Source organism: Oryctolagus cuniculus, chromosome 2, assembly GCF_964237555.1.
Source record: "Oryctolagus cuniculus chromosome 2, mOryCun1.1, whole genome shotgun sequence".
Taxonomy (NCBI): domain Eukaryota; kingdom Metazoa; phylum Chordata; class Mammalia; order Lagomorpha; family Leporidae; genus Oryctolagus; species Oryctolagus cuniculus.
Window position 1 is genome coordinate 87,565,177 of NC_091433.1, and position 25,315 is coordinate 87,590,491.

Below are 25,315 nucleotides of genomic sequence, written 5' to 3' on the forward strand. Positions count from 1 at the left end.
TGTGTGTGTGCAGTGTCTGTATGTTCCTGTGCAGTGTCTGTGTGGTCATGTACAATATCTGTGTGGTCATGTGTAGTGACTGTGTGCAGCATCTGTGTGTTTGTGTGCAGTGTCTGTGTGTTCATGTGCAGTGTCTGTGTGCACCGTGTTCGTGTGCACTGTCTGGTCATACACAGCGTCTGTGTGTTCATGTGCAGGGCGTGTGTTCGTATGTACCATCTGTGTGTTTGTGTGCAGTGTCTGTGTGGCTGTGTGCAGTGTCTGTGTGGTTGTGTGCAGTGTCTGTGTGGTTGTATACAGTGTCTGGCTGTGTGCAGTGTGTGTTCATGTGCACCATCTGTGTGGTTGTGTGCAGTGTCTGTGTGGCTGTGTGCAGTGTCTGTGTGGTTGTGTGCAGTGTCTGTGTGTTCGTGTGCAGTATGTGTTCGTGTGTACCATCTGTGTGGTTGTGTGCAGTGTCTGTGTGTGTGCAGTGTGTGTTCATGTGCACCATCTGTGTGGCTGTGTGCAGTGTCTGTGTGGCTGTGTGCAGTGTCTGTGTGGTTGTGTGCACCATCTGTGTGTTTGTGTACTGTGTCTGTGTGGCTGTGTGCAGTGTCTGTGTGGTTGTGTGCAGTGTGTGTTCATGTGCACCATCTGTGTGTTTGTGTACTGGGTCTGTGTGTTTGTGTGCAGTGTCTCTGTGTTTGTGTGCACTGTCTCTGTGTTCGTGTGCAGAGTCAGTACTGACCATGCTAAGAGTAAGTACTGACCATGTGTGGGTCCCAGGGAAAGGAGCCGGGGCTGCTGGTGTCCCTGGGCTGGCAGAGCCAGGCTGCGAGCAGTGCCTCGCTGGGGGACCAGTGTGGTCGGATTTCTTGGGGTGTGGATTGAAAAAGACCTGAAATGTTGCTCTGTTGTCCTTCTTCTCTGTTTTGTTGGCTGTTTATTTCTTCCCGGTCTTTCCCCTCCTCACAAGTTCCATCACAGCCCCACTGGTTTTGTGTGGTTTTGAATGCCTGCTGTAACTGACCCTGCTCCTTCAGCAAGGAGACCTGGGCTTCCCTGTTACTTTACAGATTTCAGGGCGCCCCGGCACCGTGGGAAAGAGCTGGAGGAGGAGACTCCCGATTTCCCAGAGCGAGCTCAATCCCACAGACCAGGGGGAACTGACCTGGCACCCTGGAGGGGGGGCAGTGAAGGGTGAAAAACTCCCACCTGAATTTCGCCTGTCAAATGTATTGGTTGCTTTGGGGGACTGGGAAGGAGGCTGCTGGCTGGGGGGCGGGGACCCGGGCTGCCCCCAACTACCACTGGGACACGACCCCAAGGGGCAGGTAACTGAGGATTTCCTAGGAAAGGTGGCTGCTTAATTAGCTGTGGGGGAGTTCCTGCTTTCAATAGCACAATTCCCATGAAACAAAGTTGCCGCGTTAATAGAGTCAGCCCTCCCCTACCAACTGTTGATTTGCATGATTGATTCAGCTTTGAGATTCCAGTCCACCTTCTTCTCCACCTCCTTCTCTTCCGAGTCCTGCTCCCCTCCTTTCCCCTGGTCTCTTCCAGGCGCCAGAAACTGGGCGGGTGTTCCCAAGGCCCCAGGAAGGGTGGAAGCCACAGGGCGGGAACCTGAGACCCTGGGAGTTCCTGGCTCCGGGTCCTGTTTTCACACCTCTTGCCTGGTTATTTTTGTGGCCTTGTGGGCAGCAGTGAGAGCAAGGGAGGAGGAGTAAAAGTCTCACCCTCAGACATGGGTTGGCCTTGGATGGAATTGTGTCCTGTTGGGCTTCTCGCTTCCTGGGACACTGGTTGCCCGAGTGCGAGACGTAGGGACCCCTGCCCTGTCCAGTGGCCTTGCCCTGCCCCGTGCATGGGGCATGTGTCTCTCTGTGTAGGCACTAAGTCCCTTCCGATGTACGCCTGGGTTACGGTGCAATTCATCTTGCCGTAATCCCGGGGCCCTGCACCATATTCACCATCCCGTGGAGGAAGCCGCACTCCGGTGTTCTGTTTGATTTGATTTCATTCATCCTGTCTTTTCGCGAAATAGATGGCTGAGTGCATCCGATAATGTATGGTTTAATTTGGAGCACCGTGGGTTTGAATTACCATTTTCATAATGTGCTGTGCATTAATGTGTTACATCATTTATAAAGAGGAATGTGCCGGGTTTCAAACTTTCTCGGGGAAAGTCAAAGTCACCTCAAGCAAGCGCAAGCCAGATCGCGTGGAGCCGTCTCCTTCCCGAGAAACTCCCGCCTCCCCAAGCAGGGCCAGGTCCTCCGGCGCTGCCGCTGGTAAAACCCAGTGGTGAGGCACTTTTATATTTGCCTCATGCAGGTGGGAGTCCAGGTTTGGGGAGCCCCCCCAGAGCCAGAGCTGTCAATGGCAGCACAGAGCCCCCCTCATCATTGCATAACAGCAGCCCTGCAGCCAAGCCCCCTTCCAGTGGATGGCTCTCCTTCGACCCTAATCCCAGCCCTCCCTCCCCGATGGCTGTAATAACACCAGCTGTCTGTTACTCAAACTCTGACCGAGGAGGAAAAAGCACTGATTATCCAAATACAGTCATTAAAGGGGAAATGTGTTTTTAGGACTGTCAGAGTGATTAATGAGGGCTAGCCGTCTTTGCAAATGCACTTGTTTAGTCTAACTGGCAGCTTCTATTTTCCTATTGATTTATTGCAGCCGTTGCCGGGCCTGGGTGTGTGCGAAGTCAGGGCACTTCACAAGTGCACCCTGTTTAAACAGGAAAAGCATGCACCGTGTTTTTGTCCGCGAGGGGGGGAGCAGTCGCTCCCTTCACTTCAGTATCCAGGGGCCCAGACCAACAAAGAAGACATTAAAAATCTACAGCCCAGGGAGGGGAGGAAACTACCCCCGTTGGTCGTCCCCAGGCACTCAGCTCCAAGGTCACCATGGCCCCTGGACAAAGCCTGCCCTATTGTAGCACTCAGCAGGCCCTCATTTTCCCCTCCCAGCCTTCCCCACCCCCAGACCAGCTGTCAGCCCCTGGGTCCAAGAGGGAGAGGCCAGGACGAGAGAAACACAGACAAAGCAAGCTCTATGGTGCAGGGGTGAGGCGGGGTGGGTACACCGGCAGAGACCCCTGCGTTGGTTTGCACTTTGACAAAGAGGCAGAGGGACCGCGGAAGTGGCAGTGACTTCTTTCTCGTGTGTGGACAGCCGAGGTCTCTCGTGACCAAGAGTATTGGAGAAGCGACAAAGGGGAATTTACGGCGTGGTGCTGGGTGCCCGGCGGAACCCAAGGAAGCACAAACTTCCTGCCCGATTTATGATAAGGGGGCGGATGGGACATGTCCCTGAGATGCGTACCACTGTCACAGGACACATTTGTGGTGATCTGATGGCGAAAGTGTGCAGTGCAGAGTGGAGAGGACAGGAGATGCTGAGGTACTAACTGTGGGCATCTGAAGGTGGAGCTGCAGGGGCCGAGGGAGGGGACGGGGACCTGCAATTCCCCAGTTCCCCCTAAGCCAGACCTCTGTTGAAAGCTGGGTGGTGCGTGGGGCCTTCATTCCATAGTGGTGAGAGGATGGGACACAAGCCCCCAAGCCAGTCACCCCGTGCCCAGTGCCCTATGAAGCCAGGCATAACTCCTCTGAATTTTCTCCCGCCCACACAGCCTGCACCTTCCACACGGCATGCCAGGCATGGAAATGGCCTGCCGTCCTTCCTAAAGGAAGCCCCCTCCACGTTTTCCCGATCGCGATGTGAGTCCCTCCTCCAAAAGCAGGAAAAGCCGGCCAACCTACCGACCAACCAACTGGCCGACCGTGGGTTTGGATCACAGAGGCCCTGGAGCATCTTTTTAGGAGCAAAGAAGTTGGACTTGGTTGTGAGGAAGCCAAGTGGCCACATTTTGCAAACTTCAAAATAGAAATAAGCGGAAGAAACATACTTTGCTGGACATTAGGGCTGCCCTGGGAAGTCCAGATACCTAGACATCACACAGTGAGTAGAAAGAGCACTGGAATGGGAGTCTGAGAGCCTAGATTTTTACCACCTAGCTTAGACCTGGATGGGCGTTGTGGCTCAGTGTCGCTGCTTGGAATGCTGGCATCCCCTCTCAGAGGGCTGGTTCAAGTCCCGGCTACTCGGCTTCCAATGCAGCTCCCAGCTAATACACTCTAGAAGGCAACAGGTGGCGAGTCAAGTGCTTGGGCCCCTGCCATTCGTGTGGGAAACCCAGATGGAGTTCCAGGCTCCTGGATTCAGCCTGGCCAAACCCTGGCTGTTCCAGGCACGAACAAGCAAATGGAAGACGGATCGTTCTTCTCTCTCTCTCTCTCTCTCTCTCCTCTCTCTCCATTGTTCTGCCTTTCAAGTTGTTCAAAAAAAGTAACATCAACTAAAATAAAATCCCATGGCTGTGTGATCTCAGACAAGTCGATTGTTTTTTATTTTTCCATTTCCTTAATGGGTCCAACTGGAGTAGTCTGTGAGTTTATAAAATGCTTAAAAAGGTGGTCAGAGTTGGCTAGGGTGCTCTGTCACCAGCCTCAGTCTCACATGATTCTAAGGTTCCTGTAAGAAGAGCAGCTGTAGAAGCAAGAGAAGCCTTGTGACATCACATCAACTAGCGGTGAGGGCAGGGGACACAGAGGGACTGTGCCACGCATTTGTCCCCCAAACGGAGCACTGCCCCCACCAAAATGAACCAAGCACAGATGTTGAATTGGGTGATAGAGTGATTGGCAGATAGAGTGCTGCTGGTGGGTGATTCAGAGATGGTGTGGGGTGATACCATGGCTGGGAAAGTATTTTAAATCATTTTGAGAACCCCATGAGTTGAAACCAAGGACAAGTTTGTCATAGCCTGCAGCTAATTGCTTTTCAAAAATGGAACTGAAAAGAGAAAAAAATGGAAAGCAGAGGGGGCCAGCGCAGCGAGTTAAGCCGTCCACTGCAACACCAGCATCCCATACGGTCACTAGTTCAATTCCCAGCTGCTCCACTTCTGATCCAGCTCTCTGCTAATGGCCTGGGAAAGCAACAGAAGATGGCCTAAGTACTTAGGCCATGTGGGAGAGCTAGTGAAGTTCCTGGCTCCCGGCTTCAGCCTGGCCCAGCTCTGATCATTACAGCCACTTGGGGAGTGAACAAACAAATAGATGATCCCCCCCCTTTTATCTCTCTGTAACTCTGACTTTCAAAACAAATCTGGGGCTTACGCTGTGGCGTAGTAGGTTAAGCATCCACCTGCAGCACCAGCATCCCATATGGGCACCAGTTCATGTCCCAGCCGCTTCACTTCTGATCCAGCTCCCTGCTGATAGCCTGGAAAGCAGTAGAAGATGGCCCAAGTGCTTGGGCCCCTGCACCTACATGGGAGACCCGGAGGAAACTCCTGGCTCCTGGCTTCAGATCGGCCCAGCTCCAGCGATTGCAGACATTTGGGAGTGAACCAGCAGATGGAAGACTTTCCTGTCTGTACTCTGCCTCTTAAGTAAATAAATAAATTTTTAAAATAAGTAAATTATTTTTTAAATGAGGGGTTGTCACTGTGGTATAGTGGGTAAAGCTGCCACCTGCACTGCTGGCATCCCATATGGATGCCAGTTCAAGTCCCAGCTGCTCCTCTTCTAATCCAGCTCTCTGCTATGGCCTGGGAAAGCAGTGAAAGATGGCCCAAGTCCTTGGGCCCCTGCACCCACATTGGAGACCCAGAAGAAGCTCCTGGCTCCTCGCTCCTGGCTTCGGATCGGCACAACTCCAGCCACTGCGGCCATCTGGGGAGTGAACCAGCGGATGGAAGACACCTCTCTCTCTCTCTCTCTCTCTCTCTGCCTCTGCCTCTCTATAACTCTGCCTTTCAAATAAAGGAACAAATGTTTTTAAAAATCAAATGAAAAGCAGTTAAAAATCAAACCACAGTGAGGGGTATACCTGTACTGTGAGTGGGCAGTGGGCACCTCCGCAGCTCTGTAGAAGATAAAATGAAATGATCTCTCGGAGTTTAAATCAGAGCCAGATTTCAGAATGGAAACAGCAATCTGGAAACTGCTGGCACTTGCCCGTGCCCCTCTCCCCCCACCCCCACCACATCCCATATCCTGCTTCCTTTGCCGGGCGGGTACATTTGTGAATGTCCGTGTGTACATGGTGCAAGTTATATACAGGCTTGGACTCGGTCCATGAAGAAGACTTTGCAATTCCTTTCTTCTGACAACTCCACACATGGGCACCACCACATGCAGAAATGAGAGGCTGAACCCACCAGGCAGTGTCTCCCATGGCATCGCCTGTGTGAGCCGTGGCACAGGTGCAGGGGTCATGTGTGCCGGGCATTTCCTCCTCACAGCCAAGTCCAGTTCCAGCCCCAGTTCCTCCACTTCCGATCCAGCTTCCTGCCGGTGCACACCCTGGGGTGGGCGGGGGAGGCGGGCAGAGGTGATGGCTTCAATCACTGGGTCCCCGCCACCCACAGTGGGAGACTGGATTGAGTTCCAGGCTCCTGGCTTTGGCCTGGCTGTGTCCTGGCTGTTGCAGGCATTTGGGGAGTGAATCAGCAGAGGGAAGATCGATCTCTCTCTCTCTCTGCCTTTCAAATAAGCTAGAAATAAATACATAATGTTAGCATATATACATACACATACATATATACAGGAAGGCATTTTCGGCCAGGCCTTGGCGACACAGTGGCGGAGCCGGGGGCTGCGATGCAGAAGGCTGTAGGGCAGGCAGGCGGGGAGGGAGGACCACAGGCTGAGGCTCCCCCTGCGTGAGCTGTTTGCAGTCTCTGAGCTCAGCCAAGGCCTGGTGAGGTCCAGCCACCCCAGCTCCCCTCCCTTTAAATCCACTCGAAGTCGACTTGCCTGGGGACTCCAGTCCCATCTGCAGAAGTTCTGCCCGGCAGCACCCAGATCCATGGTTGGTTAGGTTTCTGGGGCCTGAGGTTTAGTCTCACGGGAGGGCATCACCTGTACCCCTGAGTTAGGCAGGCTTGCAGACTGGCGGGGAAGCGCTGGAGGGCTAGAGCAGAGGAAAGACCTGTTTCAGGCCACCATCCCACGCTCACGATCCTCCAGCCAAAACTGACCCTCCAGCCACGGCCCTTCTTACTACCATGTGGGCCGCTGGTCCTCCCTGGCACCAAGGAACAGAGGGCTCGAAGCATAACCAGCCTGGGTGCTGTCTGAGCAGCTCCCAACCTGCCCCTCCCACGCTCATTCTACACAGTGGGCGACTGAATCTATAGGGTGACTGCCAAGGGCCACCCGCCCCTCACCCACCACCCCGCCTCCTCGGGCCCTACCAACCCATTGAACCCATTGACCTGGAGAAAGTGGACGTTTGAGGCCCCAGGGCTCACAGGTGCCTAGCCAGACAAGGCTGGCTCCAGTGTGGTTAGCACAGAAGGCCCAGGATGTGAGACCACTGGGATTTGTGGCCTTCTACCTACTCCATAGGACTGGGGCTCCCAAACACCTGCCAGCTTGCTCCAGGAGATGAGCCCTCCTGACAAGGAGAGAGACCTCTGACCTACTGGCCGCAGACAATGCTACCGCCCGGGAAACCTGCAGAAAGCTCAGATACGGCCTGGTCATGATCAGTAACCACTGACAACCAGAGCCGTCCACAGTGTGCACTCTAAATGCATGTGACAAGGTCTGGGCCATGGGGGTCGGATGTGAGCCTTGTCCTGCTCTCACATGGGTCGGGTACCAGCTGCGCACCTCGCATCCGAGCTGTCACTCAACCCCAATGCCACTCCCTACTACAAGTTTCTTTCTAAATACAGTCTATCGCGACCAAATCCATCCAATTCTAAAACCCTGTGTCTTGTCACCATGGGCCACCAGGGACTGTTCTACCCATACACCTGCAGCCAGCCAAGGGAACTCCCCGGCTAGCCCCTAAGACCTGGCCTGGGGCTGCACCAGCCTGGCAGGGAGTCTCCCAACAGCACCACCTGGCTGCAGGTGAATTAGCGGGAGGCTTGCTAACCTCTGGTCCTCTCTCCCGGAAACAGCACAGGTCAGAAAGGGGCCCTCAGGCCTGTGAAGGCAGGCTGGGCTCCTGACGGCCCTGCAGTGAGCATACGCAAACGTGGTTCTGGAGATGCTATGACATGACCCCTCACAGCAAACTGCTTATAATCTAGGAGGAGAAATCGTGCGAGGCAACAAATGACAGTAAGAAGCAAAGAGGGGTGCTCTAGTTGGAATGTGTGCCCCCAAACCTACTCCCCGGAGCTGTACGTCAGCGGTGTTTGGAGGCGGAGCCCTTGGGAGGGCATTGGGATTAGATGAGGTCGTGAGGGTAGGGTCCCCACTGTGGCATCACTGGGTTTTTAAGAGGAAGAGAGGGGCAGGCATTGTGGGACAGCGGGTTAAGCCCCCACTCATGGCTGCTCCACTTCTGATCCAGCTTCCTGACAAGGAACCTGGCAAGGCAGCAGAGCGTGGCCCAGGTGCTTGGGCCCCTGTGTCCATCTGAGAGATTCAGATAGAGCTCCTGGCTCCTGGCTTCTGGGGAGTGAACCAACAGATGGACAATCAACCTCTCAATCTCTCTCTCTCTCTCTCTCTCTCTCTGCCTACCAAATAAACACATATTTTAAAGGAGGAGGGGGAGGGAGGGTGACGTGAGCTCACAGGCCTGCTCCGTGTCACCCGTGATGCCCTCTGCCGGTTTAGGATGCAGCACGGGAAGGGGCCCTCACCAGAGGCCACGCTCTTGAACTCCTCAGTCCTCACAACTGTGCGCCTGATAAACCCTCTCTTCTTTACAAATTACCTAGTCCCAGGTGTTTCATTACAGCAACAAAACACAGGCGGAGACAGGGACTCAGAACAAGTGGCAGGTGTTCAGAGCACCCTGGATGCTGGAAGGAGGCTGGGCATGGCGGGCAGCCGAAGCAGGACCCTGGGTGGGACAGTGCAGGATGTGTCCGGGAGGCCCCCTCTCCCGCTCACACCAAGCAGCTTTTGTGTGCACCTGTGAGGGTGACTTGGGGAAGTAGCCCTCACCCCTCCTCAACACACACACACACACACACAGGGGCGGCCACCCAGCACCCAGCCTAGCGGGCTCCACACAGTTAAGGGGCATGACCCGGGAGTTACAGCACTGTGCAGAGTGCAGCGTGAGCCTGCTACACACCACCGGCCAGCTCCCTGAGCCCCAGCCACCCGGCCCGGGGGCCCTCCTGTGCCCAGGAACCACGGTTCTGGCACTGTCACAGCTGCAGGGCCCAGGGCCTGGCAGGGAGAGGTTCTTAGGGACCTATCAGTGGCCACACCCACAGGTGGGCCTTCCCTCCAGTCCCCTTCTTGATTCTCCCATGTCCCCCTGCCCTGCTGCCTCCCCCCCCACACACACACCTGCTGCATACCCCCGGCAGCTCCAGGCCACACCCTCCCTCTGGGTCCCTCCCCCAATACACACACACATGCACGAGCTCCTCTCACCCTCCCCTCCCCTCCCTCCCCTACCCCTTCCCCTCCATTTGTTTCAATGAACAGCCCCTTTTATCTATTCTGTAGGTACAAATGAAGCTGTCAAATTTGATCAGGCGCTTGATATGACAGGCTGTGGGGAGTCGGGACCCCTGGAACAGAGTGGGCCTTGTCTGTCACAGCCCGCCTGACACTTCCCATAATGCCCAGACTGATGAGATTCTGAGTAGGGCCCAGCACATTTTCAACTCTATTTTGGGTGAAAACCCTTCTTGAAAGATCTTGAAAGGAGCTGGCAGCTCAGCCGCCCGGATGATTAATGAGGGCTGGCTCCGCTGGATGGATCTCTCCTGGTGCCAACAGCCGTCCTCCCAACAGGCCGGAACGTGCTGCGTGGACGCCCCCAGCACTTCCCCCCGTGCGCGCCGCCCCCCGGAACCCCTCACCCGCCAAGCCGCCGCCACCGCCAAGCCGTTGGCACCCCAAGCCCGAGCCACGCCGCCGCACGTCTGAGCCCGGGGCAGCCCCTGCATATGGAAAAAGTTAACTATCAGCGCAGGGCTGAGGCCAGACTTGAGAGAGCAGGGCCTCCTGGATAGCTCTGCAGAGCTGCGGGACACCAAGGGAGGGCTGGGGACAGGCACCCAAGCGCTCCCGGGGTCACAGCACCTGCGCTTCCCCCACCTATCTCAGCAGTGCTGGGCACAGAAGCCACGGGTGGCTCAGCCCCAATGGGACAAAGTGGCTCAGCCCCTGCTTCTGTCAAAGGGAACACTGTGGACATTTGGAGCAAGATGACTTTTCTTTTTTAAGATTCATTTTTGAAAGGCACAGTTAGAGAGAGAGAGAGAGAGAGATCTTTCATCTGCAAATTCACTCCCCAAATGGTCACAACTGCCAGAGCTGGGCCAGGCTGAAGCCAGGAGCCAGGGACTCTACCAGGGTGTCCTGTGTGGGTACAGGGACCCAAGCACCAGGGCCATCTTCTACAGCTTTCCAGGCACAGCAGCAGGGCGCTGGATTGGGAGTGGAGCAGCCACGTCTTGTGAACAGCATCGCAAGTGACAGCTTAACCCACTGCACCACAGTGCCGGCCCCACACAGCAACTCTCGATGGGACAGGGACCCTCCTGTGCAGATTTAGCATCTTTGGCCTCAAGACACGACTGACAACTTGCCTGTCACACTCCCACCCATGGAGACAATTCTGAATGCTCCAGGGATGGCACCTGCCCTGACTGAGAAGCACACTTAGGGCAGAGAGAGCTCCTCGCCCCCATGTCCTGAGAGCCAGGCCGCCCCTCTGTCCCTTAGCTGTCCCTTCCGTCCCTCAAACCCCAGCAGCCGCGAGAGCTCCGTGGAAGAGCGCGGGGAGAAGGCTAGCTGCTCTCCCATCCCCTCCTCCCCACCCGCCAACCTTTCTCCTAGGCGGCTGCTCCCGCCACCTGCTCTAAACCCCACCTTGTTCCCTCCCACCAGACGGCTTCCAGTTTTCCCCACTAGGGTGCTTCAGCTCAGAGACCTCCACAAACAGGCTGCTACTGCGGTCGCTGGGTCGGGAACCTGCTATCACTTTTGAGACAACTGCAGATGGCTCTTTCAAGCCAGGCTCTGGGGTCTGAGGAACTGGGTCCCTGTGACCAGGACCACCATCAGGACCTCTTGCAGGGCAGGCGAGGCACAATTCATGGGGCCAGGCCATGAGGGAGGGCTCCCAAGAACCACTCTCCTCACTCCCTGTTTCCTTCCCTCTCTTCCTTCCTGAGAGAGAGAGAGAGAGAGAGAGAGAGAGAGAGATCCACCCCAGGTCCCTGGGTAACACAGCCAGCTCTGAGATCATCCAGCCTTGGGCAGACCCAAGACACCAGTTCTTCGTTCAGCTGTGTTTTCTGGGCATCTCCTGCATGCTGGGCACTGGCGAGACCCTGGAGAGACACTCAGATCCCGCCTTCCTGAGCTGCCGGACGAGGGAGGAGACGAGAGCCAAGGGAGTGCCTGTACGGCTGTAAAAAGAGGCAGAATTGATGCAGAAGTGCAGGGTGTGGCATAGGAGGGAACTCCCAAAAGTCCCTGAAAAAGAGGAATAAGAGAAGTTTGCTGGGGCTGGCATTATAGTGTAGCAGGTGAAACTGCTGGCTGCTGGCATTATGTATAGCACGTAAAGCTGCTGCCTGCAACACCAGAATCCCATATTGCAGCTGATTCACTCCCTGCTAGGGAGCCTGGGAAAAGAGCAGATGGCCCAACTGCTTGGGCACCTGTTACCCACAGGTGAGACCAAATGGAGCTCCAGCCTCCCAGCCTTGGCCTGTCCCTGCCCTGGCCATTTGAGGGGTGAACCAGCAGATGGAAGATCTCTTCCTCTCTGTCTCTCCCTCTCTCTGTCAGTCTGCCTTTCAAATAAATCTTTTAAAAAGAGAAGGGGGGGGGCACTGTGGTGTAGCGGGTAAAGCTGCCCCCTGCAGTGACAGCACCCCCCCCATATGGTCATGAGTTCAACTCCTGGCTGCTCACTTCTGCTCTAGCTCCCTGCTAATGGCCTGGGAAAAGCAGTGGAAGATGGCCCTCGTCCTTGGGCCCCTGCACCCACATGAGAGACCCAGAAGAAGCTCCTGGCTCCTGGCTTTGGATCAGCCCAGCTCCAGCCATTGTGGCCATTTGGGGAATGAACCAGAGGATGGAAGACTTCTCTCTTTGTCTCTCTCTGTCTCTGCCTATCCGTAACTCTGCCTTTCAGATAAATAAATAAATCTTTTTCAAAAAATTTAAAAAGAGAGCTTACTTTTATACAAAATTTTTTTAAATCCATGCATAGCTTTTTTTTTTTTTGATTGATTGATTTGAAAGACAGTGTCACATAGAGGAGAGAGAGAAAGAGATGGAGAAAGAGGGGAAAGAGAGAGAGATCGATCTTGCATAAGCTGGTTCAGTCCCCAGCTGGACACGATGGCCAGGACCAGGCCAGGCCAAAACCAGTGGCCAAGAGTTTCTTCCAGGTGTCCCATGCAAGTTTCAGAGTCCCAAGCACTTGTGCCATTTTCCACTGCTTTTCCCAGGCCATTAGCAGGGAGCTAGATCAGAAGTGAGCAGCCAGGACTCGAACTGATGACCATACGGAATGCTGGCATCACAGGAGGTAGCTTTACCCACCATGCCATGATGCCGGCCCCAGTGTGCAGCTTTCTCATAGCATACATTTTCTCATGAACTTTGCAAAGACCCCTTATATGCATGCATTGCACACTTTTCTGAACCAAAGTAAACTCTTCTTTTCATTCCACTCTCTGAGGTGCCCACAATAGTCTGTGCAGCAGGTGTGCCAAGGAGCCCTCGTTTAGAACCAAGGGCAAGGAGGAGCCGTGTTGGGAATGTGGTCAGAAGCTGAGGCCTGCAGGCTGGGCAGAGTCCACTCGGGGCAGAGGGCAGAGCGATCCCACACCTGAACCTCAGCCAACTCCCCGGCACTGAGGGTCTTTCCCTTTTAGCTGTGCCTTCAAGGAAGGACAAAACTCAGCAACTTGGCACAGCCCTGTGAGCCCAGCAGTGGGGGAGCCGGGGAGAAGGGAGAGGAGCCAGCGCTTGTCCACCCCCGGCTCCTGGGCCTACAGGAGCAGCCCCAGAAGGGTGTGACTTCATGGCACCGAGACCACACAGGGGGTGGGGGGATGTGGCAGGCTGGGCCTGTGCACAAAGAGGTCTCTCCAGCGAGAGGTAGAGAGGTTTTCTAGCTCCTGGAGCTGGGCACAAACTCAGCCCAAAGTCTCACAAACCAGTGGGTTCTTGCTGGGGCCAAGAAGCCTGGGGCAGGAGAGGGGATGCAATCTTCTCTCTCCCAGAAATGTAAATTTTAAAAAAACATTAAGCTATTGATTTTAAATGGAGAGCAACAGAGAAAAAAGGAGAGAGAGAAAGAGAAAAAGATTTCATCTACTGGTTCACTCCCAAAATGGCTGCAACAGCCAGGGTTGAGCCAGGCTGAAGCCAGGAGCCTATAACTCCATCTGAGTCTCCCAGATGGGTGGCAGGGGTCCAAGTACTTGGGCCATCTTCTGCTGCTAATGCCCAGGGGCATTAGCAAGGAGAACTCTAACCCTAACCCTAACCCTAACCCAGGGGCATTGCAGGCAGAGGCTTAACCCACTATGCCACAATGCTGGCCCCTTACCAACGTCTTTGAACTGAAGTCAAGAGCTGGGTGAGGGAAGAGACCCAGGTGAGACTCGAGGTAAGGACAAACGAAAGAGCAATCAGGAAAGAGTGGATGCACACCATCAGCCCAGGGACCATTTATTCCAGAACTTTCTTTCTCTAGCTCCTCTCCCCACGTCCAGGATGGGTGGGGTAGCCCTGAGGGCACAGGCGATCACTCTGAGGACTCTGGCTGTAGCGACAAGCCCTGAAGGTGAGCAGGGGAGACCTGCTTCGGATCGGGCAGTCTACCACCTGCCTCCTCTTTCAACCCGCCATGGGGGCTGCAATGCCCCCTTCCACGCATTCCTTGGAGCTAAGCAATAAAGTCCTGGAAAAAAGATAATAAAACACCATAAAAATGTGCCCAAGAATGGGTTGGAGGGTAAAGACAACCCCTGTGCCTGCACCAGTGTCCACCAAACCGCCCTGGAAATAGCCAGCACCTGGGTGAGGAGACAGGTGAGTAGGGGATGCAACCTGGGTTCATTGAGGGGTGAGGCAGAGCCAGGTCAGGCAGGCTCAGAGATTACCACGGGAAAGGCAGGTCCAGGCCCTCCCTGGCAGTGGGCAACACACAGCCCAGGGGCCCAGAGCAAGAGCACCCCCCGCTGCAGCAGAAGATTCCGTAGCAGGCACCTTAACTCGTGCCCGGGGCAGGGACCTGGATGGCACACTCACTGCCCTCGGCCGGAACTCCCTGAATAAGTGAGTGGGTCAGGCACAGCTGCGCAAAGGGGCTAAGCACAGACCCCAGAGACCGAGACCTCGCTGTGCGTTCTGCAAAGGGGCCCAGGAGGCACTGCCGAAAATCCAGGGCAAAACACGGGCAAGGAGCGTAGGTGAAGAACCCGCTTCCAGCAGACACGGGCCCACCGCCGAGCAGCTGGGAAGGGCCACGCTTTACAGTGTGCCCAACAGCGCCCGGGACTCGGCCCAGCTCCCTCCTGTCTTCCAGGAGTTCTTCAGGGAGTAAAAAGGAATTTTCCTGGCCATCGAGCCAGAATCTGAAAAAACAAGGCTACATGAAGCGGGCTGAGGAGGGAACGCAGAGGCCAAAAGCAATAGGCTGCTCTCTCCCCTGTTTTTCTAGTTGCTCTGCTTCTCGTCCGAACGAGAAGGAGGCGCAGAGGGGGAGCAAAGACTCGTGGCCCCTGCCCCCTTTTGGGCCAGGACAGAGGCCCTCGTGGGAAAGGACTCACAGGAAGCTTTGGGAGCCGGGTGAGGGTGAGGGTGACGGGGTGCGCAGAGCACATGGGAGCAGGCCCCTCGTTTCCAATTCAGGACTGTCAGCTGGTGATAAATGAGTCACAGCCACAGAGCAGCCCTGATTGCCAAGTGCCCTATTGTTAATGCTGACATTTAATGAGGCTGGACACAGTTCCACACCATCGTCTGCAAATAGTGCTCGACGGACTTAATTGGTTAAGTATTTGTGTGTGTGTGTGACTGTGTGTGTGTGTGTAGGAGAAAGAGAGAGAGAGAGAGAGAACACAGTGGTACACATAATGGGTGTCCACGTGTGAATTCACCCTCCGTGGACATCCATGTTTTATTTCATGTCATGCCATGGGCCGGCTGGCATAAAATAAATTCATGTACAACACCGATCTGTAACACAAAGGAACTTCCAAAACTTTCTGGAAACTGCAATTAAAAGATAAGTTTATTTTGGCACACACAAAAAGTTTTTTTTAACCCATGCATAGTTTTTTTCCATGCACTGTTTTGAAGACCTGTCATAACCCCTCCCTCAGTCTCCACCAGAAAAGTCTGTGCTACTGTGAACCCTCCCACACTCCAAGCCACCCAGCCCCTGCTGGGGTCTCCTCCCCGCCAAGCGGCCATTTGTGAAGCTGAACACATGGAAGGAAGCAGAAAGTAGAGCTGTCTGCAAGTGGGCCGGGGCCCAGGGTGTCTGAAAAGCCACTTTCTCCCTGGCTTTGGATCAATGGCGCCGTGGCGCGCCTTGGCCCGCCTGCCTGGCTGGGCGGTTCCACTCCTGCCAGGCAGGAGCTCTCTTGCCCCTATCCGGGAACTCTGCACTCTCTGCAGAGAGGAACATAATCGGTATTCTTGTCCTAAGAGCCGGGCAACAGGGCCCAGGGAGGATGCTGACAGAGGGCCCGCGAGGGTGAGTCCTTGGAAGGAACCTGTGCCCATGGGACAGCAGCTGGCAGCCTCCCAAGCACAGAGGTGGAGGAGGGGAAGTGGGTGACACACAGGTGCATGGCCACCAGGTTGGGGACATATCAAATGCAGCTTGGACATTGAGGGCTAGGGGATGAATGCACTGTGCAGAAAACAAGGGCCACGGACACCCAGAGCAGAGGTCAGCAGGATCTGCACGTGTCCAGAAAAGGAAAAACGGTCTGAAAAGATGGGAGAGGGATGGGGCTGGCACTGTGGCACAGTGGGTTAAGCCACTGTCTGCAGCGCTGGCATCCCATATGGGAACCAGTTCCAGTCCTGGCTGCTCCACTTCCAATCCAGTTCCCTGCTGATGTGCCTGGGAAGGCAGTGGAAGATGGTCCAAGTGTTCGGGCCTCTGCACCCACATGGGAGACCCAGAAGAAGCGCCTGGCTCCTGGCATTGGCCAGACCCAGCCCCAGCTGTTGGCAGCCATTTGGGGAGTCAAACCAGTGGATGAAAGATTCTCTCTCTCTTTCTCCCTCTCTCTCTCTCCATAATTCTGACTCTTACATAAATAAAATAAATCTTTCAAAAAATAAAAAAGATGGTAGAGAGTTTAGGAGAAAACTAATTCACACTAACACCCTTTTAAAGGTTTGTGCCTCAAGAGCTGGCACTGAGGTGCAACGGGTTAAACAGCCACCTGCAGTGCCAGCATCCCATACACCATCCCACACAGTTCCACTTCCAACCAGCTCCCTGCTAATGTGCTAGGAAAGCAGCAGAAGAAAGCCCCTGCACTGATATGGGAGGCTTGGAAGAAGCTCCTGGCTTCAGCCTGGCGATGCAGCCATTTGGGGGGTGAACTAGTGGATGGAAGATCTCTCTCTGTCTCTCTCTCTTTCTCCTTCCCTCCCTCCCTCTGACTCCCTTCCTCCCCATCTCTCTTCCTCTTCCTCTCCCTCTCTCTCTGTAACTCTTCCTTTCAAATAAATAAATACATGAATCTTTAAAAAAAAAAGTTTGTGCTTTAAAGTACCAGGAGACTTCAACAAGTCTATGGAAACAGAATTAAATGATGATGCACATTTTCCATGGACTTCTCAAAGCCCCTCATATGGCCTAAGACCAGCGGCATCAACATCACCCAGGGGCCTACTGGAAATGCAAACCACAGCGGCCGGCATTGTGGCACAGCAGGTTAAGCTGCTGCTTGTGGCTTGTGATGCCAGCATCCAGTATTTGAACACCTGCTGGAGTCCCAACTGCTCCATTTGCAATCCAGTTCCCTGCTAATGCGCCTGGGAAAGCAACAGAAGATGGCTCAAGTGCTTGGGCCCCTGTGACCCACGTGGAAAACCCTGATGGAGTTCCTGGCTCCTGGCTTCAGCCTGGACCATCCCCAGCCATTACAGCCATCTGGGGAGTGAACCAGTAGATGAGAGATAGATCTCCCCACTAACCCCTTTCTTTATCACCCTATGTCTCAAATGAATAAATGTTTTTAAAAAAGAACAAAGGAAAGAAATGTGGACCCCGCAGGCCCCACCCCAGACTCTCGAGTCTCAGCCTGCACGTGCACTGAGGAACCCAGGACAGCTGGGGAGCACCGCCCTGCTCTAAGCTCCCTGGCCACAGTCACACATGTGAGGAACCCAGGACAGCTTGGGAGCACTACTCTGCTCTAAGCCCCCTGGCCACAGTCACACATGTGAGGCACCCAGGACAGCTTGGGAGCACTGCTCTGCTCTAAGCCCCCTGGCCACAGTCACACATGTGAGGAACCCAGGCCAGCTTGGGAGCACTGCTCTGCTCTAAGCCCCCTGGTCACAGTCTCACATGTGAGGAACCCAGGACAGCTTGGGAGCACCGCCCTGCTCTAAGCCCCCTGGTCACAGTCACACATGAAAGCCCCAGGCCTGCTTCCTAGCAGTTCCTGGCTCAAGCCCATTGCCCCAGGGCTCCCACTGTCACCCCCTCCTATCCCCTCAGCCCCGCAGCCCCATGAACCAGGGAACCGAGGAAGGCACTGAGTGGCTCTGTCAGGCCAGGCCACCCTGCAGGCTGCAGGGCTCAGGTCCCAGGCAGGGCCAGGCAACTTCCTCCTGCGGGTGCTGCAGTCCAGTGCCTGGGACCTAAGGGCCCATGCTGGGGAGTTTCGCCCGTGACCGTGACCTGGTGTCATTACTGCCCAGCATTCCTGCCCAAACTGCCCTGCTCTGCCATACTAACTGAGCAGAGCGGCCTTGGAAAATGGTCATGAAAAGCTCACGTTTCCTTTTGTGACTCGGGGCTGGGGGTGCCCTGCTGTGACCCAGCCTCCCCAAACACTTCCCAGCCTCGGCCTCTGTGCTTCAGGCTGGTCCCACGGGGAGGTCTGCTCTCCCCTAGCGCCACTACGCACTACTGGGACCTCAAGCCTGTAACTCCACCCAACTGTGGAAGCACAGCAAAGCATGAGGGCGAAACCAGACCTTCCCATCTGGCTCCTCAGCCTCCTTGGTGACCCAGGGCCGTGCACTTGGCATGCTGTGCCTCAGTTTCCCCCATGGTGCTATTATTTCTTTTGTTTTTAGATCTTATTTAGTTTTTTGAAAGGCAGTTGAGAGAGAAATCTTCCATCCATTGGTTCACTTCTCAAATGGCTGCAGTGGCCAGGGCCGGTCAGGCTGAAGCCCTGACCAGGAGCCCAGAGTTCCATCCAGGTCATCCAAGTGGGTGGCAAGAGCCCAAGCACTTTGGTCATCTTCAGCTGCTTTCCCAGGCCATGGCAGAGAGCTGGATCAGAAGTGGAGCAGCCGGGACTTGAACCAGCATCCATGTAGGATGTCAGCATCACAGGCAGCAATTCAGCACGCTGTACCACAATGCTGGAGCCCCGTGATGCTGATATGGCTTCAGAGAATTATTGTGCAGAATAAATGAGATTATGGAGCGTACAACAGGTTGCAGAGTTTAGGAAGGTGAACAAACATACACTAATAAGGGTATCTTTTCCTTGAGCCACCGGCCAGCACACAACTGAGTGTCCTATTGTCTCTGCTTCTGTTTTCCTTCCCAAACCACGAGCAACAAGAGTGCAAACCTGAGGGGCTTGGCTTTCTCCCGTATCCTCTCTCAGGTCCTCGAACCCTCACGATCTCATCAACAGGTGACGGATTATCCCCCTGGGCCCTGCATGCATTTACAGGGACTTGGTAATACCAAACTTAGGGGCCAGCGCTGTGGCACAGCAGGTTAACGCCCTGGCCTGAAGCACCAGCATCCCACATGGGCACCGGTTCTAGTCCCAGCTGCTCCACTTCCCATCCAGTTCTCTGCTATGGCCTGGGAGAGCAGTAGAAGATGGCCCAAGTCCCTAGGCCCCTGCACCCACGTGGGAGACCTGGAAGAAGCTCCTGGCTCCTGGCTTCAGATCAGCGCAGCTCCAGCCGTTGTGGCCAATTGGGGTGTGAACCAGCAGATGGAAGACCTCTCTCTCTCTCTGCCTCTCCTCTATCTGTGTAACTCTGACTTTCAAATAAATAAATCTTTAAAAAAAAATACCAAACTTAATTTCACAGTGGTCACCTTGACCCTGGAGAGGGAGGTCAAGAACCTCTTTCAAATACTCGTGTCTCACTTCTCTTAAGGAAAAATGGCCAGAGTTTGCCCCCTCCAAACTAGGTGGGTTTGGAAATACAGTGGAATCTTTGACACAGCCTTGCAAGTGAACATGCGCAGGCTTCATTCTGTTCCCAGCTTCTGACTGAGTGGGCTGTGGGCTGAGCACCAGGCCTCTGACAGGCAGTAGGGGCCAGACAGAACTCTGGGAGAGAACAAAAGCATTCAGCTCCCAGAGATCGCAGTCAGTGTTGGTTCACTCCAGAGAGGCACTTTGCAAGGACACTTACTCCCATATGCCTTGCTCAGAACTCCTTGGAACTTTATAAAAAGCGTCTTCAAAGCCTGTTGCATTCCTTATAGACAGTGACAAATCTTTATGTGCTTTTTTGGGGCTGGGAAGTGGTGGGGGCCTATCTGTTGTAGCCAGTCCCGGAGAAGAAGCTGGGTGATCAGGCACAGTCAGGTCGGAAACCTAAATCAGGGGCATCTTCTGATGACGCTCTTCACAAGACAGCAGGAATAACGAGCTGCCCCCGCCAGGAGAACGCAGGCGGAGCCTGTGTCCCTGAGTTGCCCGAGTTTGGCTGTGTCTGTAAAAGGTAGTCTCATGAGAGATCTCCTTGCTTCCACCAGGTCCTATTCCCTGCCTGCCACCCACTCTGCCATCCTCTGTTCTCAACACAGCAGCCCAAGAGAACGTCTAGAAACATCAATACCCAGGGGCCGGCGTTCCTGTGGTGCTAACGCCCGCATCCCATGTGGGTGCCGGTTGGAGTCCAGCTGCTCCATTTCCAATCCAGCTCCCTGCTAAGGCGCCTGGGAAAGCAGTAGAGGATGGCCCAAGTGCTTGGGACCCTGCACCCATGTGGGAGACCCGGATGAAACTCCTAGCTCCTGACTTTGGCCTGGCTCAGCCTGGCTGTTGCAGCCATCTGGGGAGTAAACCAGCAGACTAAAGATCTCTCTCTGTCTTTCCCTCTCTCTGTAATGCTTTCTATGTAATAATGCCTTCTGCATAAAATCTTCCATTTACTAACTCTACACACACACACACACGCATGCACACACATGCTCTTTGTCATTACCTCCGTCTTCTTTTTCTTTCATCTACAACCCCTATCACCTTCCGCCGTAGCATATAATTTATGCGTTTTTTAGAGTGTTTATTGTTGTCTGTATCCCGAGAGAATCTAAGCTCAGAAGTGTCGTTATCTTTGTCTGTTTAGTTGAATCCCTACAGCTGGCACTCAATAAATATGTCGGATTGGATGGCACTGATGTCCACTGCATTGCAATCTGCTGTACTGCACTGACCGACAGGTCCCAGGCTACACGAAGCAGAGTTCCTACCTTCAAGTCGCTTACAAATCTGATTGAGGCAACCAGAGACACACATAAGGAGGTGACACACGGGCATGATGAAGCGGAATTCACAGCTATGCAGCAGAACCCCTGGGAGGGATCTGTGCAGGCCGAATGCAGGGACAGGGCCCAGGCAGAGCCTTCTGTCTCATAGTGCACATCTGCTCCTTGTCCCCAGCACATGGCTCTGTCGTTACAGCCTCTATCATTTATTCATGCTGTCCGCTGTCCAAAGTCCTCAACTCCTCCCACGCCCTTGCCAACCCCTGTCCGCGGTCAGTGCTCAGCCCAGGCTCGCTTCCTGCTCACAGCGTTGCTGGATTACTCTAAGCCTCATCAACTGCTCTGCTCTCTGAGCTCCTGTAGCACCTGTATGCTGCATCTGACCACTTAGCCTCTAAGTAGAAACATTATGTAAAGTCGTGCTACAGCACTTCCCTGAGAAGAGCCGCATCTCTTCCATCTGCTCTCTTCTAAACAGTGCCAAACTCTACGCATGTACTGGGACCCAACATAAGCGGCACCCGTTGATCGGTTTACAGCGGTGGGGGGAGCACTGTGAGCAAGGTAAACCTCACAAAGGGACCACTGTACGAGCGGACGTGATGAATTAAGAAATCTCATGCCGGCCAGCGTGCAGCTCACTAGGCTAATCCTCTGCCTGCGGCGCCGGCACACCAGGTTCTAGTCCAGGTCGGGGTGCCGGATTCTGTCCCGGTTGCTCCTCTTCCAGTCCAGCTCTCTGCTGTGGCCCGGGAGTGCAGTGGAGGATGGCCCAAGTGCTTGGGCCCTGCACCCCATGGGAGACCAGGAGAAGCACCTGGTTCCTGGCTACAGATCAGCACGGTGCACCGGCCACAGCACACCAGCCGCAGTGGCCATTAGGGGGTGAACCAACAGAAAAAGGAAGACCTTTCTCTCTGTCTCTCTCTCTCACTGTCCACTCTGCCTGTCAAAAAAATTTTTAAAAATTAAAAAAAAAAAGAAATCTCATGCCAGTAGTTCCCAGCCTGAGCTGAGAGCTGCATCACTTGAGGACCTTCCAAAAATTTCTCCACATGGGGCCCCAACCCCAGGTCAAGGTTATCAGTGTGTTGAAGAATGTGGCCCAGTCCTCACTATTTTTTTTAAAAGCTTTCCCCGACAGTAGAAGATGGCCCAAGTCCTTGGGCCCCTGCACGCATGTGGGAGACCCAGAGGAAGCTCCTGGCTCCTGGCTTCAGATCGGCACAGCTCCGGTCATTGTGGCCTTCTGTGGAGTGAACCCAGATGGAAGACCTCTCTCTCTCTCTCTCTCTCTCTCTCTCTCTCTCTCTCTGCCTTTCCTCTCTCTGTGTAACTCGGACTTTCAAATAAATAAATAAATCTTTAAAAAAAAAAAAAAAGCCTTCCCGAGAGATGCTAACCTGCAGCTGGAGTTTAGATCAATCGCAGGGTTAGAGGAGACATACAGGGTGAAGGAAAAGGGGGTGCACGGCACAAGAAAGAAAGAAACAGTCCTCCAGCCTGCCATGTGCCTGTCCCTTTCTGTTGTCCTATTTGTTTGCCACGGGAATTCGTCTTGGTGAAAGAAGCCGGGCTGCACTGGCCGTGGATGGATGCTCCTGACTTCCATCTAACACTACAGTGAGCAGCGAGAGGTCAGAGCAGACACACACAGAGAACAAACGACGAATGCGGCCAAGGCCAGGGTCAATCTGTACCTGTGGGATACAGAAAAGTTTGGGTGAAACAGGGGACTACTCTAGACCCCTCGAAAATTTAGGCTGCAATCTCTCATTCTCTGCTTACACATTATTCTCTTACACCCCCGCCTATCAGAAGAGCTGAGGAGTATGGCATACTTCCAAAAGTTTCTGGAAAATGGAATGAAAAGGTAAGTTTATTGTGGAGCAAAACAAACAACAAAAAACTTTTAAATCCTTGCAGTTTCTCCATAACACAAACCTCTATGAACTTTTTAAGTTTTTAATTTGTTTTACTTATTTACATTTTTCTGAAAGGCAGAGAGACAGAGACAGAGACAGAGAGATCTTCCATGAGCTGGTTCACTCCCCAAATGCCCGCATCAGCCAGGGTTGCGCCAGGCCAAAACCAGGAGCCCAGAACTCAGAATCTGAGTCTCCCACACAAATGACAGGGAGACCAAATACGTCGCCTGCTGCCTGCCAGGAAGCTGGATCGGAAGTAGTGCAGCAGAGATTCAAACCAGGAATCCAGTGTGGGATACGGGCTTCTACCCTCTCCACGAGCTTTCTGAAGCTCCCACCATGTAAACTCTATTGAGGCTACCATAATCCCTGGCTAACTCCTGACTCCCTTCCTCCCTCTGCACCCTACGGGAACTGAGCAGAAGCCTCCTAGGTCAAATGCATCCAGGAGCCCACGAGAAACCCAAGCCCTACCCTAGTCTGCTCAGTGGGTTTCCAGCCGGTGAAAGGTCCAGCCAGCAAGCTCGCCTCCCGGGAGCTGAATTCACAGGGGCATCTGTGCAGACCAGGCCTCTCCTCCCACCAGAGACTACACCCCTCACACCCAAAACACCACCATCACCAAATATCACAGCATGCACCAAATGCCAGGGCAGGGGATGGTGCCAGAAAGGCAAGCACCGGGAGAGGAAATTCAGAGATCTTCTCCTAAGAGCGAGAGGTGCTCGTTCGGAAATGGAAGCTGGGGCGGGAAAGGCAGGACAAGGGAAGCAGAGGGAACCTGACACTGGCACTTAGTAGCTGAAGGCAGAGAGCGGGCGTGCCAGGCAAAGCGGGGGAGGCTGTGCAAAGGCTGGGGCACTGAGGACACGCTTCCCCGGCTCCTCGCACGCACGCTTGCCAAGCCCAGCCCTGGATCCCACAGGGGTCACAGCAGCGGACCCCCTTCAGAGGCCGCTGCCTTCCTTCCACTCTCTCAGCTCCACTCCCACCCCCACCCCCACGCCCGGGCCTGTGCGTGGAACAGCACAGGCTGTGGCCTCTCCACGGTGCACATGGCCCCCAGGCCACAAGGCGTGGGACAGGAACCCGGGTGCAGAGTGTAGACCAGGAGGTAACTCTAAACTCCAGAACGGGCCGGGGGAGGAGGGGAAGGGAGGGGGGTGGCGAGGTTTTTCCACTTCCATTCGCAACTGTCAGGCGGGTGATTAATGACCAACAGGTTTGGAATCGCCTTTATTGCCAGATCAGTATTGTTGCCCGTGACAGCTAATGAGGTTGGACAGGCTTCTCCACACTGAGCTTTATGGGGCCTGCTCCCTCCCCTGCAGAGCTCACGAGCCCTGCCAGCTTTTGTGCACAGGAATGTTCGGCCCCACCCCCCCTCATTCCTCCCACACTCCCTCCCCTAGCCCCCTGAGCTGGCACCGCTCCCCAAAACCTTGCCCATCCACAAAGGGAGCCCCGGCCTGTTGCACCCACAGCCCCACATGTCCCTTGCCACCCAGACTGGGGCTGGAACCAAAGCAAACATTGCAGCCTTGGGTTTGAAGGCAAGGGAAGAACCTTCTGGAAGCCTGCTCTGCACAGCATGGCCAGCAGCCTGCACAGGCAGCTCCTCAGTCAGCTCTGACAGCTCAGAAGCGTTTCACAAACTCTCCCCTGCTTCACTCAGGCACACGTGTTAGGGGCCAGGAGCAAGAGAACCTAGGAAAGGAGGCTCACAATCAGTTAGGAATGACTTTTAACCGGCCACCTTAAACCCAGATCCAGAACGCCAAAGTCTCAGAAGCCAGCCTGGGCAAGGAGAGAACCGGCTTTGTTTTCTGCTCTCTTACAAATAATATTTACCTTTGTGCTGGTTCACATCTTGATACCGTTAAGCATGTGTTTGCCTGTGGTTTAATGTTTGAAGGAGTGGGAGCAATGTCATAAGCAAACAGCTTAAAAGGCCCAGAAAGACCCCCCTCAGCTTCAAAAAAAATCTATTACTTTTCACTGTGATAGAAATGTACTCTGCTTCTGCTCAGAGCGATTTCCTAGTTTACTCTTATTAAACCGGGAGACGGCTTAGCAGAGCTCCTGATTTATGCAACACATACTCGATTCATTAAAACCTGAAAAGATTTAATACATTTTATCAGGACATTAAATCTGTGCAGGCTTTTTAAATCAAATACCTGCTATATTTCATCCCCCATGCGCTGTGCACACACTTAACGACGCTCAGATGTGGACTGACAAACATCACGGGCGCTTCAGGTCCAATTTCTAAGTGGCACTGAGGCCCTCCCCTCCACGATTCACAGCCCAGCCCTTCTGCAGGTTGGGCCTTCCAAAGAGCAAGTGATTCCCCCTCTCTGGAATTCAGTTCAGCTCAGTAGGATACTGAGTGTCTCTATGTGACACACGCAAGGGAGGATTTCAAAAATGATTTGCACCAAAATAAACTTATCTATTTTTTAAAAAAAAAGATTTATTTATTTGAAAGGTAGAGATAGAGAGACAGGCAGACAGACAGTGAGGGGAAGGGAGAGGGAGGGAGAAAGAGGGAAAGAGAGACAGAGAGAGATCTCCCATCCGCCGGTTCACTCCCCCAAATGGTGGAAACAGCCGGGACTGAGCCAGGCCGAAGCCAGGTGCCAGGAGCTTCATCCAGGTCTCTCATGTATGTGCAGGAGCCCAAGGAT

The 25,315-nt window shown here is 54.1% G+C and overlaps 1 long non-coding RNA gene across 1 annotated transcript in view; it reads right to left on the reverse strand.

Moving 5' to 3' along the window:
- Nucleotides 1–4,374: 4,374 nt before the first annotated feature.
- The window catches only part of LOC127487274 (uncharacterized), a 29,786-nt gene continuing 8,845 nt past the window's right edge, over nucleotides 4,375–25,315 (reverse strand). The window contains exons 2-3 of the long non-coding RNA XR_011386364.1: nucleotides 6,819–6,975; nucleotides 4,375–6,556 (exon numbers count right to left, since the gene is read on the reverse strand). This is a non-coding gene — a long non-coding RNA (uncharacterized lncRNA). The remainder of the gene's footprint in view (nucleotides 6,557–6,818; nucleotides 6,976–25,315) is intronic.